This window comes from Brachypodium distachyon, chromosome 2, assembly GCF_000005505.3.
Source record: "Brachypodium distachyon strain Bd21 chromosome 2, Brachypodium_distachyon_v3.0, whole genome shotgun sequence".
Lineage (NCBI taxonomy): Eukaryota > Viridiplantae > Streptophyta > Magnoliopsida > Poales > Poaceae > Brachypodium > Brachypodium distachyon.
In genome coordinates, this window is record NC_016132.3 from 41,773,311 (window position 1) to 41,789,069 (window position 15,759).

A 15,759-nucleotide genomic window follows, 5' to 3' on the forward strand; every position below is an offset into this window, starting at 1 on the left:
TACATCCATCGAAGAAACCTCTTTGTTGATTCCCTAAAAATAAAAGGGATCCTCTTTGTTGACAACGACGGCTTCTTGCATCGCTGAGGCCTGAGGGTAAAGATGAATTTTAGAAGGGAACCTGAAAGCAATGGGTTTGGGGGAAACAGACACAAACTAATAAAGAAATGGTCACATCTACGGGGGCGGACGAATGGTCAAGCACACGGCCGGGGCAGCTAGCAGCTTAGCACTAAAGCAGTAAAATGCACCATCACTCATCAGAGAAATCAGAAAATGAAGGCCCAAAGACGCCGCCCGCCCGGAACAGGTCGCTCGTCGACTTCTGGTCCCCGGGCCGAATAGAGCTCTCCCATGAGTGCGCTTGCATGTGCCGATCCAGCATCTGCTTGATCTGGTTCAGGGTTCAGACATGGATGAGATGAGGTCAGGAAGACAACCAATGGATGGAGAGTCATGTCCATCTCTGTCAGCTCAGCTGCAAGCTAGCTCTGAAACGCAATGTAACTGTGTAGCAAGTAGTACAGAGGATAATATGGATCAGTGAATGGCGCGGCGGCATACATTAACGTCTTCAATGCCTGCATCTACATGCTTCGCCTCTCATGGTAAGCAAGCATGGGGGTGGACAGCGCGTACTACCAACTTACCCTTTTTTAATTCACAACAGAGGAAAGCTGGTCAGGTTAATCAAGCTGTGCTGTTTCTTGGTCCCTGCTGCAGATGATAAGACATGATCGATCAATCCAACCATTGCAGAATCGGAGCTAGCTAGTAGTACTCTATGAGACCCTGAATTTAACGGCATAGCTTCTTTGGCCAGCTTTAATATAGAGCTACACCTTGCTCTCGTTAACTCGTTGCATTTTGTTTTGCTGGCTATTCTAGGATACAGTTAAGTGCTTCTCATGTCATGGGGGAACTTTTGATGAAGCAGGCAATGCGTGCAAATTATCGAGATGAGGCGAGCATAGCAGAGCAGCCTGGCAGAGGTCCAAGGTTACATGGACATCCCTCTACGTACGTTATAAACATAATACTACCTCCGGGTCCGGCATGTGAGAAGGTAATTCCGGACGGAGGGGCAACTGTTTTCAAACAAAACCTTAATTATGTCAAATATGAAAGTACTAGCTTGATATCTTTTGGGGGCGAATCGACGTTGGGAATATATGAGGTTTCATGTGGTAAATATATAAGGTTATACGTGCTCCCACATTCAAAAATGGAGATTTTTTTTACTGCACATTTACCCCGTTCACACATCGGTGACATACAGCAGCTAGAAGTGGTAATTTTGTTTCAGGACAGGCTGAGCAACCACACTGCACACGGTTCCAATTTGAAGGACGCCGACATGCCGAGCGCGAAGGTACCAGCTGAATCATTTATAACTCACTATTCCCTGTAGGCTGTAGCTCGAAACGATTGTGGAACACGCATGGAACCATTGAGAGAAGTTTGGACAGACAGCCAGGCCATTTTGCTAACTTAACTGTCAAGGTACTCCGATCCCTGAAAGTTCATGCATGCTTCACTGCAGTCGCTATGGCTAGCTACTTGTTTGAAGTGACTCAGAATGATTGTACTTGCAAATAAGATTTATGTATATTACTACCTAATCGTGGCAATTTCCTAGGCGGGCTAGCTTGGCGCGCAGATCACTCATGCGGACAACATGAGGTGCGGCAGGTGCATGTGGACCCTTTGTATCAGGGATGCAACCACTAAACAGTAAACACACACTCGCATACGTTCAGATGTTCTCTGTTGATACGGAGCTTTCAGCGTATACAAAAGCACATGCAAATGTTTGGCGCTTGTCCTTGTCTGCAGATCGAAAATTGGATGGTGGATATTAAAACTCACCCTTTCGTTTATAAAAGGTAGTTTAGTCTCTCTTTTTTTTGCGGGAAGGTAGTTTAGTATATTTGACTTGGCCTGAAACCACCGTTCATTCATAAATAGGCTCACGCAAGACCCAGCTATAGGTCACTAAGACCTACCGACTCTTGGAAATCAACAATCTACCTACCGTGATTTCAGTTACTCCCTCCGACCGGTATTACTTGTCTCAAATTTTCCCAAATACGGATGTATCTATGTGTAAAAAGCGTTTACATACATGTAATATTTCGACAATTAATTCAGACCGGAGGGAGTAGATCTTTTTCCTTGAATGGTGATTTCGAGGTAGCTATGTGTTGTATCTACGTAGCGATATAGGAGCTCAACGCCAGGCGTGTGTGCGACTTGTTCTTGAAGGACAAGCTCAAGAAAGAGCAGAACCTCGACTCCGCTGTCATGCAGGGCTGGGCATATAAACCGAAAACCGATTCACCGAACAGAAAAAACCGGAACCGAAACCGAACTCACCGGAATCGAACTGCTCGGGTACAGGTTCAGTTGCCATACGTGGAAAACCGAATTTAGTTCCGTAAATTCGGGTACATGCCTCGGATGACCGAACTAACCGAGGCACCGAGAAACCCACGCCCCAGGCCAGCCCACGGCCCATGCACTCGCTACTCGATCTCGCGTAGTCGGCGGCTGACACCTTCCACAGGGACGGCAAGTCCCAAATCGGAAAATCACGATCTCCGTCCGCTCGGACTCCACCAATTCCCGCGATTCGCGTGCGTCCCCAACAAAATCACCAATTCCCAGCTTAATTGGAATCCCCCCGTGATCTATGTGCCTTCCTGACTCGCAGCTTCCTCCTTCCCCCATATATTTGCACTGATTCCCTCCCGATGCGAGGTGCTCCAATCCCTAGCTGCGTCACCGTGCGGCTGAACTCCACACTGGAAGTGGAAGGTCCGGAAGAACAACAACAGCGATGGAACGTTGCTGCTAGCCTACAACGTATGTCTTTATTTCCAATTACTTGTTTAATGTCTATCGTACATAATGTTCACTGCCAATTTGCCATGTTTTTTGATATTTTCATGTGGGATTCCTTGCTGATGGATGAATATTTTCATTGAAGATGTCGTCCAAGCTAGAAGGGAACGTGGGGACAGTGGCTGTACACCACCACCAACTCCAACCGTGGCTACTGGTACTGGATCTCAAGCTGTCCCTATCGATGTGGAGAAGGCTGGTGATGGCGCGGCTGGCGCCGTTGGCGAGGTGCAAGTAACTGAAGAAGTGAAGAAGGATGATGGGAAAGGGAAGGCCCCAGAAGCCGTGAAGGACGAACAAAAGAAAGAGGGGCGGAAGAAGATGGCTTCAAGATCAGATGTGTGGGAACACTTCGAAAAGATCAAGCATGAAGATGTTCTGGTGAAGGGCAAGTGCAACTACTGCAAGACTGATATCGCAGCTCATCCTGTTATTAACGGTACATCTGCTTTGCGCCAACATTTACATTCATGCAAGCAAAATCCTCATAGGAATAGTGGTGATGATAAGCAAGGTGTGCTGCAAGTTAATCAGGGTGATAGTTTGCATACATGGAAATTTGATCCTGAAGCCATTAGGGCTGCTTTTGTACGGATGATAATAAAGGATGAACTCCCATTTGCATTTGGTGAAAAGTCTGGGTTTAGAAAGTTCATGGCTGTAGCATGCCCCCGTTTCTCAGTTCCATCTAGGAGAACATGCACTAGGGATGATGTTCGCCATTATTTTGAAGAGAAGGCTAAACTGAAACTTTTCATTAAAGAAAATTGTGAAAGAGTGTGTCTTACCACCGATTGTTGGACTTCCCAACAACAGGATAGCTACATGACAGTTACAGCCCACTTCATTTGTAAGGAATGGAAACTTCATAAGAAAGTCATTAGCTTTTTCAAGGTCAAGGGCCATAAAGGGGATGATATTGGGAAACACTTGCAGAAAACCTTGATAGATTGGGGGATAGAGAAAGTGATGACCATTACTGTTGATATTGCTAGTAGTAATGACGGTGGTGTTGGTTACATGAAGAAGGAATTGAATAAAGCTAAAACAAGCATAGCTGGAGGCAAATACCTCCACATGAGGTGTGCTGCGCACATTGTGAATTTGATAGTTTCTGATGGTCTAAAGGAACTTGAACTTTCAATCAAACGTGTGCGTGCAGCAGTTAGATATATAAGAAATAGCCCAACTAGGTTGGATAAGTCCAGAGAGTGTGCTGAGCTAGAGAAGGTTGACTGCAAGGCCTTCCTGAATTTAGATGTCTCTACTAGGTGGAACTCCACATACTATGTCTCTACTAGGTGGAACTCCACATACTATATGTTAAAGGCTGCTATATGCTATGAGAAAGTTTTTGTAAGGTATGCAGATGAAGATCCTTACTTTGTAGTTGAGCTACTTAGCGATAAAGGTTCGCAGAAAGGCCTTGGAGTTCTAGATGAGAATGATTGGGAGAATGCTAGGAAGATGGTAGATTTTCTTGGACATTTTGCTGATCTAACAACCCGTGTGTCTGCCTCACTGCATGTGACTGCTAACAGTTTTTTCCATGAGATTGGTGAGGTGAATCTGTTAGTAAAAAGTTGGAAGGACAGTGAGGATGGTTTGCAAATAGCAATGGCAGAAAGGATGAAGGAAAAGTATGACAAATACTGGGGCAATTGGCATGAGACTGATCCAAGCAAAAAGGGGAAGGAGAAGGAAAACATCAACTTGTTGATTTTCATTGCAACTGCACTTGATCCAAGGTACAAGTTTATTTCTTTATGTATTGCTTTATTTTAGAGTATTGTTTGTTGTTGTGTAATCCATCAATTGTAGCTGCACTAATCATCTAAACCATTGTTCAAGGGTAGGTACAAGCTTTCTGAATATACACAATATGCCATTTATGAAATGTATGAAGAGGACAAGGGGCCAAAGGTGTGGGCTGCAGTCAGTGCTTGTCTTAGGGATTTGTTCGAAGAATATAGGTTGAAATATGCTCCAAGTAGTGCATCGTCTTCCACCAGTGATTCTCAAGAGGCTGAAACAACAGGAGGGTATGCAAGCATGATGAAGTCTTTGATTGCCAAAAAGATGAGGTTGAACAATGGTGCTAGCAGCAGTAGCAAGTCCGAGCTTGACAATTTCCTTGCCGAGGAGCCTGAAGATGATAGCCCAAAGTTTGATATATTAGCTTGGTGGAAGGTCAGCTCATCTGATTTCCTATATTAGCATGTTTGGCACGTGATATTTTTGCAGTCCCCATCTCGACGGTTGCATCAGAATGTGCCTTCTCCACTGGTGGTCGTGTTCTTGATGACTTCAGAACATCTTTGACTCCTTTCATGGTGGAAGCACTTGTGTGCACTCAGGATTGGCTTAGACACAACACTCCAGTCAACATAGAAGAAAACACCGACGAATTGACCAAGCTGGAAAAGGGTAATCAATATGCACATATACTCATATTAATCTATCTATTATGTATTATTTTTTCAGTTATGTAATGCTTGCTGCAACTGATTTTATTTTCAGAATTACTTGCTGAATTTCATGAGAAAGCTAAGATCCAAAGCACATCAAAGTTGCAGGCCCAGGCAAGCAAGTCCACCACCGCAAAGAAAACTTAATAAGTTGGTGAGTCTCTAATCTTATGAGATATACTTAAGTATTGGTTCTGTATATACATACATAATGATTTTATCTAGCTTTCAATGTATGGTTCTGAATGGCTTGTCGAATGCTGATTCTTGAAGGTCCTGCTCTTTGCACTTGCACGGCAGTCTACTACTGATCCAGTACGTGTTGCTGCTGTACTCTTGCTCGGTGTTGCCTGCCTGCTTGGCTGCTTCAAGGCGTCAACCTATTTTTTTTCCCATGTTTTTGAAGTTCGGCTTTGGCCTTACCACTGAGTCCTAAAACTTGTCTATGTCAGATTTTTATCGTGTGTGAGCTTGTGTTATTTAACTTATGTTATGTCCTCAAGAGTCAAATCGTGTGATGCATGCGGCTATGTGAGCCCGTGATCTTAATGTTCTGAGTCAGAATTTGAAATTAGTACAATATGATGATTGATTCATTATATTGTGATCTTGGTGTTTCTATGCTACACCGACGACCCGTGAAAACTTTTTCTAAATTTTAACCGGAGTATTCACCCCAGTGTTGGTGAAAGCAAATGAAATAATTTTCTAATTGCAGGTTTCCACAGATTAACCTGTTTATATTTCGAAAAGGAGAGAAACCTGGCACCCTCTGCATCTCAATGCACGCAGCCATAGATCAATTCCGTTTATGTACACCCCTAACACAAGTATACGTACCTAAATGTCTGACAAGCAACAACAAAAGGAAAAACTGGGTTGATACCCCCGGGGTTGATTTTGCCCAGCAGCAAATTGGGAGTTGGAACCCCCCTTGTATTGGTATGGACATCTATTACTACTGTTAAAAACGGGTTTGGTATTCTTAGAGGGTTGGAGCTCTTGGCATCATTGCTAGAGAGCACCTTGGCGAACCTCTTTTCTTCGCCTCGTGGTGGTTACATCAGTATGGCAGCGCGGAGGAGGCAGAGATGTTGGTCTGTTTTCATGGGTCCGAAAGTTCTCACATGCCTGTCCAGCACGTTCTGAGGTGTGAAGTGGGAGATATGAGATGTAATGATTCAAGTTTTGGATAAGATGAGTTCTGCATTCTAGGTTTGGAATTTTATTTCACCGATGAGAGTTTGTTCCAATAGACTTTTGGAACGTTCCTGTTTGTATGCATACAAACAGGAAGATCCCCTGCGTATTGGTGGACTTTGAAATGAGCGAGAAACCCGGAGACACGTTGGGACAAGAAGAAATAAAATAGAGCAGGGGATCTTCTCTCATTGATTCAATTTTTTATTCAAAACAGAAACCTCTTGGGCATGAAGAAATAAAATTGTGGTTGTCATCGCCTATTGAAAGAAGTCCGTTTATCCAAGATTGATCGTTGAGACAGTTCATGAGCTCGTAAAGTCTAGCAGCGGAGTCTCTTTAAAAGACTAGCACAATGCCCGTGTATCTCTAGGGATTCAAAGAGAATGTTGTGCCCCTAGGCCCGTGCGTGCCTCTAGGGATTCAAAGAGAATGTTGTACCATTATTTGTGTAAGTGCATATTATTTCTGTTATGAAATTAGATGGATGCAAGATCTCTACGATGGCATCGGGGCACAATATTTGTTAACGAGGTTCAGCCGAAATCTACGATCCCGGGGCATGACTACGACTCTACGAGCGCTCCTCCCCATAATACTGTAATATCGGCCACTCTAGGCACCGCACAAGTCGCCAAGCTTATTGACATTGTGTTGTCATGATTACATTGTTTAGCTTCCCCCCTCATTATATAAAACATGGGTTACTAGAGTCCAACATAGAGTTGCCGTGTACCACACTTACAACACCAAGTCGATATAATCTATCATATATAGTACAATTATTATTCGACGCAAACTCAATAATTTCCGGTCATTCCGACAATGTGGTTAAGTAATGTATCTCACCTTTCAAGAAGAATATACCCCTTTTTTCCTGCAAAAAAGGAACTACGCCATTTTTTACATTAACACAACTATCTTTTCGAATGAAAGATAACAAGGCAACTACGTATGCAATAGTAGTTGTTAGTTATTGTCTTAACCATGCTCATAGTTTTAATAAATTCCAAGAGTAAATTTCACAAAACCACACATTTTGTGTCATCGGTGACACAAAATCACAATTGTGACTCATCTTTTGATAGAACACAATCTTGAGACAGAGCTTCACAAATAATCCAAATCAGTCAGTTTAGGTCATCTGATAGCGTTTCCGATAAGTGGGTCCACAACCTAAACTTGAGATAAGATCTTGCAATTGTCCCTCTTCTCATTTCGGCTTGAATCGAAGTGAACATTGATTGTCCACAATTCACCCCCAAATTTCACATGCACAGAAATTAACAAATATGTGTGTACCCATATGTCGGAAACGCTGTCAAATGTTGCAGACTGACATATTTGGGTTATTTGCAAGCCAGGTCTCACGATTTGTGGTTCTGTGAAAAGATTAGTCACATATGTGGTATTATGTTACCAATGTCACAAAATGTGTGGTTTGTGAAATTTACTCAAATCCCAGCGATGTGCAAATGATAACTGAAATTATATTTTCTTTTAGGATCACTGTAAGTCATTTGATCATCCCGTCCGGTTTTTTGTTTTTTTATTAGAAACTAAGATACGGTTACACGGGCCATGAAGCCCACGAAAACTATGGGAAGGCCGTTGCTGTCTGCAAAAGAAACCAATCCAGTGCACATACACTCGGAAAAGAAATTTGTTTTTCGGGTGGGCCGACAATCAAAGAATTTCTTGCTGTTCGTTGGTTCTTTATACTGGCCGGTTTTTCCCCGCACGGTTGTACCCAACCATAAACAGAGAAAAAAAGCTCGCGACCATGTGCAAATAAAGACCTTGGCGGGGTTGCAAACTTGCAATCAGAATGCGTACGGATGGATGTATGTGGTTCAAGCCATATCGTAGGAAACATGTTTTTTCTGAACTTTAATTGGCAGTATAATATTTGGATGTGGATCTCCGCGATCATCAATAGAGAATGAATAACAAACGATAAAAATGTCATATATTTTGTGGAATACTTTTCAGTAAGCAGAAACAAAAACTACTGAAGACAACTCTTTTCTTGGAAGATGGATCGAGAAACTCTGGTTGACTGATTCAAAAGTTTGATGGCATAACGTAACGTGGAAGATGTTGTCATCCATTCCGTTGTTGCTGCTGCTGCTGATCTTTGGTCAAGTTCAGATATGGATAGCTAAATACTTGTACGAACATAATAGCGTGAAGGAAAGAGATAAGGCTGATGTGTGCGCGGTGCCTTCATGGCTAAGGCGGCAAGCATCTTGGTTTTTTTCTTTCTTTCTTGCACTGACGAACGGGGTAAAGACACATGCTGGCAACAGCTACGACTGGCGACTGCGGCAGAGCAAGAGGCCGTTCGACTCTTGCTGCTTCTCAGCCTCTCAGGTCGGTGCAACAGGTAATTAACAACTGGCCTAGCCCCTAGTTACCTGATCAGGGCGCTCAATCTAGGTTACCATTGGCTTAATCTAAGATTTTCTACTATGAATCTATCATTGCTTCCTGATCCCGAGTCCCGTTATGGGCTGACAATCTCGACGTGGCCACGCGCGTGTGGGCACAATTTGATTTTATTGCATGTGCGGGCGTTGCTGGATCACGAGCCGGTTGTCCCCGTCAGAGGACGCCGTGCCATTGGGAGCCGAGCGATCGAGGAGATTTGCGTTCTTGATCAAGTGGTTGACTGCCTCCATCAGATTTCATTTGTCCACATCTCCTTTATTCCCTCCCCCTTTTCTCCTCCTGACCTCATGTGCTTGTCATCGCATCAGCCCGTCACTGTGCTAGATGTAGTAGCAGTGTCTTCGTGATTTTCGCCGTTACGATCGGACGGTGATCCTTGCTCCACGTTGGAAGTTCAATGGGTTTCTTTCTTGGATATACATATGTTTACCTATATAATCACTCATAAATCAGTTTTTATTGTTATGGCCTTATGGGCACAGGGCACTGATGCTCACGAGAACTTTTATACAATGAGCATCAAGCACATCTAATATGGTGGATATATGTTTAAAACATGGTCATCTGTCCATCCCAAACCACTTTCATACGAGGTCGGAATATTTTGGATGGGGTGGTCATTCTTATGAAACGATACACAAAATGCACCGTAAGAAATTGAGTGGGGTAATTCTCAAAATCAATTTTGAAAAGGCGTATGACAAAGTTAAGTGGCCATTCCTGTTGCAAACTATGAGAATGAAAGGCTTTTCTTCACAATGGTGTAACTGGGTGGAGAGCTTCATCTCGGGTGGAAGTGTTGCAATAAAGGTCAACGATGTCGTGGGTCACTTTTTCCAAACAAAGAAAGGAATCAGACTGGGGGATCCGCTCTCTCCGGTTCTTTTCAATGTGGTTGCAGATATGTTATCGGTCCTCATTGGGCGGGCTCGCATTGATGGTCAAGTCAATGGTGTTGTGCCTCATGTTGTTGATGATGGCTTATCAATACTTCAGTATGCCGATGACACTATCATCTTTCTTGGCCACGACTTGGAAAAGGCTAAAAATCTAAAACTAATCTTGTGTGTATTTGAACACTTTTCCGGCCTCAAAATAAACTTCCATAAAAGTGAGTTGTTTTGCTTTGGCCAGGCTCAGGACCAATATATTAGCCTTTTGGGGTTCGAATTCGGGTCTTTCCCTATCCGTTACCTTGGCATACCTATTCACTATAAGCGGTTGAGCAATTCTCATTGGAGAAAGGTAGAAGAAAGATTTGAAAAGTGGCTGAGTAGCTGGAAAGGAAACAATCTTTCCTATGGGGGGCGATTGGTCCTTATTAACTCAGTCCTTTCGAGTATGGTCATGTACATGCTCTCTTTTTTCGACCTTCCTCGTGGGGTACTTAAGCGTGTCTGGACTATTTCCGCTCTAGGTTTTTCTGGCAGAGTGATAGCCAGCATAAGAAGTACCGCCTTGCGAAATGGAGTGTTTTGTGTCGACCTAAAGAGCAGGGTGCTGCCTGGGGATACAGGATATTGCTGCCAAGAACTCCGCTCTTCTGGGGAAATGGTTGTTTAAACTATTGACTGAAGAAGGAGTCTGGCAGAATTTCCTCCGCAATAAGTACATTGGCTCAAATGCGTTTTCCCAGATTGAATGGAAGCAGGGTGATTCTCATTTCTGGGCCGGTCTAATGAAGGTTAAGCAGGAGTTTTTCTGCTTTGGATCCTTTCATATCAAAAACAGGGCTCAGGTTTGATTTTGGGAGGACATTTGGTTAGGCAATCACCCCCTTCGGGATTAGTACCCAGGACTATATGGAATTGTCCGCAACAAGCATGACACCATAACTAGAGTCCTGAGTCATTCTCCTCCTAACATTTTGTTCAGGAGAGACTTCGTTGGTCCGAAGCTTGAGGCCTGGAATCGGTTGGTCCCTCGTCTAGGCACGATCCAGCTGACTCAGGACCGAGATGTATTCCGATGGAATTTACATCAATCTGGGTCTTTTACAGTCGGCTTGTTCTACCACGCGTTAGTCAATACGGGTGTTCCTCCAATGAATCAATGCCTTTGGAAACTCAAAGTTCCGCTTAAGGTGAAAGTTTTCATGTGGCTTCTACGTCGTGGGGTGATTCTCACCAAAGATAATTTACTAAAAAGAAACTGGCACGGTGACTCCAAGTGTGCCTTTTGCTCTCACAATGAGACAATCAAGCACCTGTTCTTTGACTGTCAGTTTGCTCGTTCTGTATGGTCTACCATTCAGATGGCGTCTAATCTTCGCCCGCCACATAGCATATCAAATATGTTTGGTAATTGGCTACGTGGCATAGGCAATAATTTTAGAACTAAAATTTTTGTGGGAGTGACCGCGCTTTGTTGGTCGATTTGGCTATGCAGAAATGACATTATTTTTAATCATAACCGACAATCTCCATCTCTTATGCAGGTTATCTTTCAACGTACTCATTGGTTCCGTTCCTGGACGTTACTGCAACGGGAAGTGGACAGACCTATGGTTATGGCTGCCTGTACTCAAGTGGAGCGAGCTCTCAAGAAGGTTTTTATCCACAATTGGTGGCAGCGTAATCTGCGGCTGCAACCTCCTTAATGTTTTTCTTGTTGGTTGGATTAAGTTTTTATTTTTTCTTTTCGTACGGATTTGTTGGACTGTGTGCATCTTGTTATGCAGAGACCGGTGCGAATTTGTTTGATGTATCTCCTTGATGTGACTTTTAAATTCAATAAAAGCTTCCTTTATCGAAAAATATGTTTACAACATCAACGTCGATTTTTCTCCTTTCCAAACCACCTTCACCCTCTGCACATATGTTGTTTTTCATACGTGTATGACCAGGATGGAATCTGTTTTGCTTTTTTCAGTTTCGAAAAAAGAAACTTATATCAAAGTGAGAGGCTGTGATACAGTAGCACTGCTAGGCTGTACTTGGAAAGCGAAAAGCAGAAGCAATAGATGTTCCGGCTTTTCATTTGACCGGCCGAGAGCCATGATTGACCGTGTCTACTGTCTTCATTGTTGCAAATATAAACAAAGTTAAAGCTCTTTGCTTAACTATGAATGTACAATTAGTACTAATACTATACTGGTCGCCGTTTATGCATTAAGAACACATGCATCGATATGGGGACCATATCGTTACCCTCATAAGAAAGTTCTTGAACCATTTGTCACCCATGCCAAAAATTATCTAGCGTTGGCTTTTGTGAAAACAAAAGGTGGTGGCTCAATCATTAGTGGATTGAGATCTGATCATTCGGACAGCTGATCATATGAACTTGCATTGCAAACTTTGTTGCTAGCTATCATGCGCCACTACGTGCCTTATTTTCTCCCCATTGTATTTCCTAGGAAATCTAGGCGATGGGCATGTAAACCTATTCTAGTGACAAACAGTAAACACGGAGGGGAAGCCAATCAATGTGTGGATACTTAATCTTGTTAATGTTGAAGAGTGAAGAAAGTATGTTCCCCAATTTCTCATGGCAATGTATACAAACGATGTAAGAATTACTCTCTGAGGCAATAAAATTTCTATATGGCTTTTCCTAGAAAAAGGGTTCACTGGAGCCCAACTCTTGTACTCTCTCTTTTTCTAATTGTAAGAAGTTTTAGAATTCTAAGTCAAAATTCTTAAACTTTGACCAAGTTTATAAAAAATCACGGCTCTAAATTAATTTATTAAATCTACCATACTTTCTATATAAATTTGATGAAATTTTAAAATATTGTCTCAGAAAGTTCAGACTTCTTACATTTAGAAACGGAAGTAGTACATTGTACTCTGCTTGTTCCCTAGTAACATACACTACCATCCTTGTTTATTCTTGATTTGCTTCCCAAATAAATCCCAAATAAATATAGTGACATTTCTTTCGTAGGGCAACGTGCTAGATCTTTTTTTACCCTAGAACCTGCTACTTTACTATGACAATCAATTGCAAATGTTGCTTAGTTCTAATTATTCGACAAAACGCAAAAGCTTTGTGTCTCGATGCATTGATAGAAAGAAGTTTGTGTACAAGACCACGAAGGGCCACACCCCAAATACAACACGACGCGCCTAACTAGAGACTATCGGCAGTAACGCCCCGAGGCCCACATCGCCCGCAGTCGCCCAACACCTAGCATCAGTCTTGATCTGGTCAAGGAGGGAGGCGACGTTGGCGGTTGCATTGTCGAAGACGGCGGCGTTGCGGTGCTTCCAGATAGACCACGCCGTAAGCATGATCAAGGACGACGTGTCCTTCCGCGTGAAGGGAGGGGAGGCACGGAGGGACTCCTGCCACCAAGTCGCAAAAGGAATGCCGGCGGTCGGCGGGACGCAGGTGGAGCGGATCCACGAGAGTGCTTCATGCCAAAGGGCGCGAGAGAACGGGCAGTCCACTAGAAGGTGATTCATGGTTTCCAAGGTCTGGTCGCACGGCGAGCAACGTGGAGCGTGGGTCAAGCCATGACGATGGTCCTCAGGCTCGCGGCGGTGCTGCGGTGGCCGAGGGGGAGGGGGGAGGTGCGCCACCCGCACCAGCGAGGAGCGGCGAGACGAGCACACAGAGCTCTGGCCGGACCTCTTCCTGGCAGGCTCGTCATCAGACGAAGAGGAGGGGTCCGCGGCTTGGGGCAGTCGGTAGACTAGTGGCCTAGCTCCATGCACCGGATGCAGCACGGCCCGAGCTGGCACTCGGCGGCACGGTGGTCCGTGCCCAGGCAAAGGAGGCACTTTCTGGCGTAGGTGCCGAGGGCGCGGTCGGCATCAGCTGGGCGGCTGCCATCTGCAGCGCCTCCATCGCCATTCCGCCTCCGCTGGCCACGCCGTCCCCAGTTGCGCTTCCGGCGTTACTGTTCCCAACCGCCGTCGTCCGGGGATTCGAGGCCGTCGTCAATTCCGTCGAAGGGTTCCGGCGCATCCTCGCGGCACACCTCCGACCGGACCAACGGGGCGGCAGCCATGACCGCATCCTCCACCACGCGCTTCCCCCGAACCGCATCACGGTAGGAACGGGGAGAATCTTCGTCGGAGGAGAGGCCCCCCTTCCGGCGGTCCTCACGGTCACGGGGCAGTGATGGGTCAGAAGAAGACATGGCTCAGCCCATAGGGGGAGGCGGCGGGGAAGGAGGGCGCCGGGGCTGGGGTGGCGGCCGGCGAGAGACGCAGGTGAGGTGGGCGCCGGAGCCGGAGTAGCTCACGGCGAGGGAGAGGGGAGGCAGGATCTTTCAGAATGTTGCCTTAGTTCTAATTATGAACATCCAACATTTGTGATCTGCTCTCTCTTTCCACGACACAAGGAGAAATTTCAAATCGGAAAAATTTCATATATGAAATGTCACTTTGCTTGGTTAATTTAATTTGTCACTGCCAACCTACATCCCTAACATGCAGAACTCCTCCTCATTTCCTATCCTAACTGCGCATTATTCCGGAGTTTCAAATTGGTTTTTATATAGTGAGTATCATACCAAGGTGAGGATCGCCCTCCCTGCTCTGCATATATAAATGAGGCAAAAAAGAAAAAAATCAAGGAAACCGGCCTGCACATGATTGCCATAGGATCCCATGATGACGTATATCCAAGGTGTAGCACAAAATTGGAAAACGCTGCACGTTTAGTTGCTTAATTAAAGAAATTATTAGATGAAATACAACCCCAAAGCAAAGGCCTAAAGTGCAAAAAGGAGATGAACAATTGGGGCGTGGCACGTCATTGCGGCTTCAGTGGGCGGTGCTGGGTTGCTCAATCGTGGCTGGCTCGGGGAGACTGCTTTGGCATCGATGGCCCCCTTTCGGCACCCAACGACTCCGACGTGATGACGGCTTAACTTTTTAATTTTGGTAAACAAACACAGCAGTGACGCCACCCACCTTCGTCTTAACCACAAACGCCATGTAACCTCGAATTTATTTATCGTCCGAACATGTACAGTGCGGAAAATGCATAAATTATCACATCTGAAATCCAACGACAGCGACCGTCCCGGCCTCCCCCTGCGTGGCTTCAGATTTCTTTTTCTTTTTCTTTTTTTTTTTGCGGGGGCGTGGCTTCAGATTTCACTTCCCGGTCCCCTGTTTTTTTTTTTGACTCCCAATTTTTGGGAAGTTTTTTTGTACATGCTGCTTTTTACCTCTTTGATGAGTTATTCCTTCCAAACGATCGACCGAACGCCACTGAACTCATCCATGGGCACTTCATTTCAAAAGCTTTGCATGCTCCATTTACATTACGCTCTGCCGTAACCACGTTTGTTTTTGTAGGTGGGGTGAAAGGAAATGCCAGCGCATTACTCTAGGACCCCCACTTCTCTCTGTAGGACTCCACCTTCTGTAACATCCAAGGACCTCTTTGGATCGAAGGAATTTCATAAAATTTTGGTAGGATTCTAACCCACACGAATTTTTTCTATAGAGACTGGTCAAAGGAATTCATTCTCCAAAAATCGTATGGATTGGTTTCTTACACCCTGTTCCTGTAGGAATTCTAGCAAGAGCCAAGAGTTGAGACTTCTTGGAAAAAGTCCTATGTGTCTATGGCAAGTATGGTTTACACTAATGTCCATGCAAGATTCCTGTATTTTTCTTATGGTGCAACCAAACAACTTGTGCTGCTAATTCCTCTGTTTTGAATTTCCATAGGATGCAATATTACATGGCATTCTACTCCCGTGTTTTACAATTCTTATGATCCAAAGAGCCTCTAACTCCCGGTCGCCACTCCCCCCCCCCCCCCCCCAGTC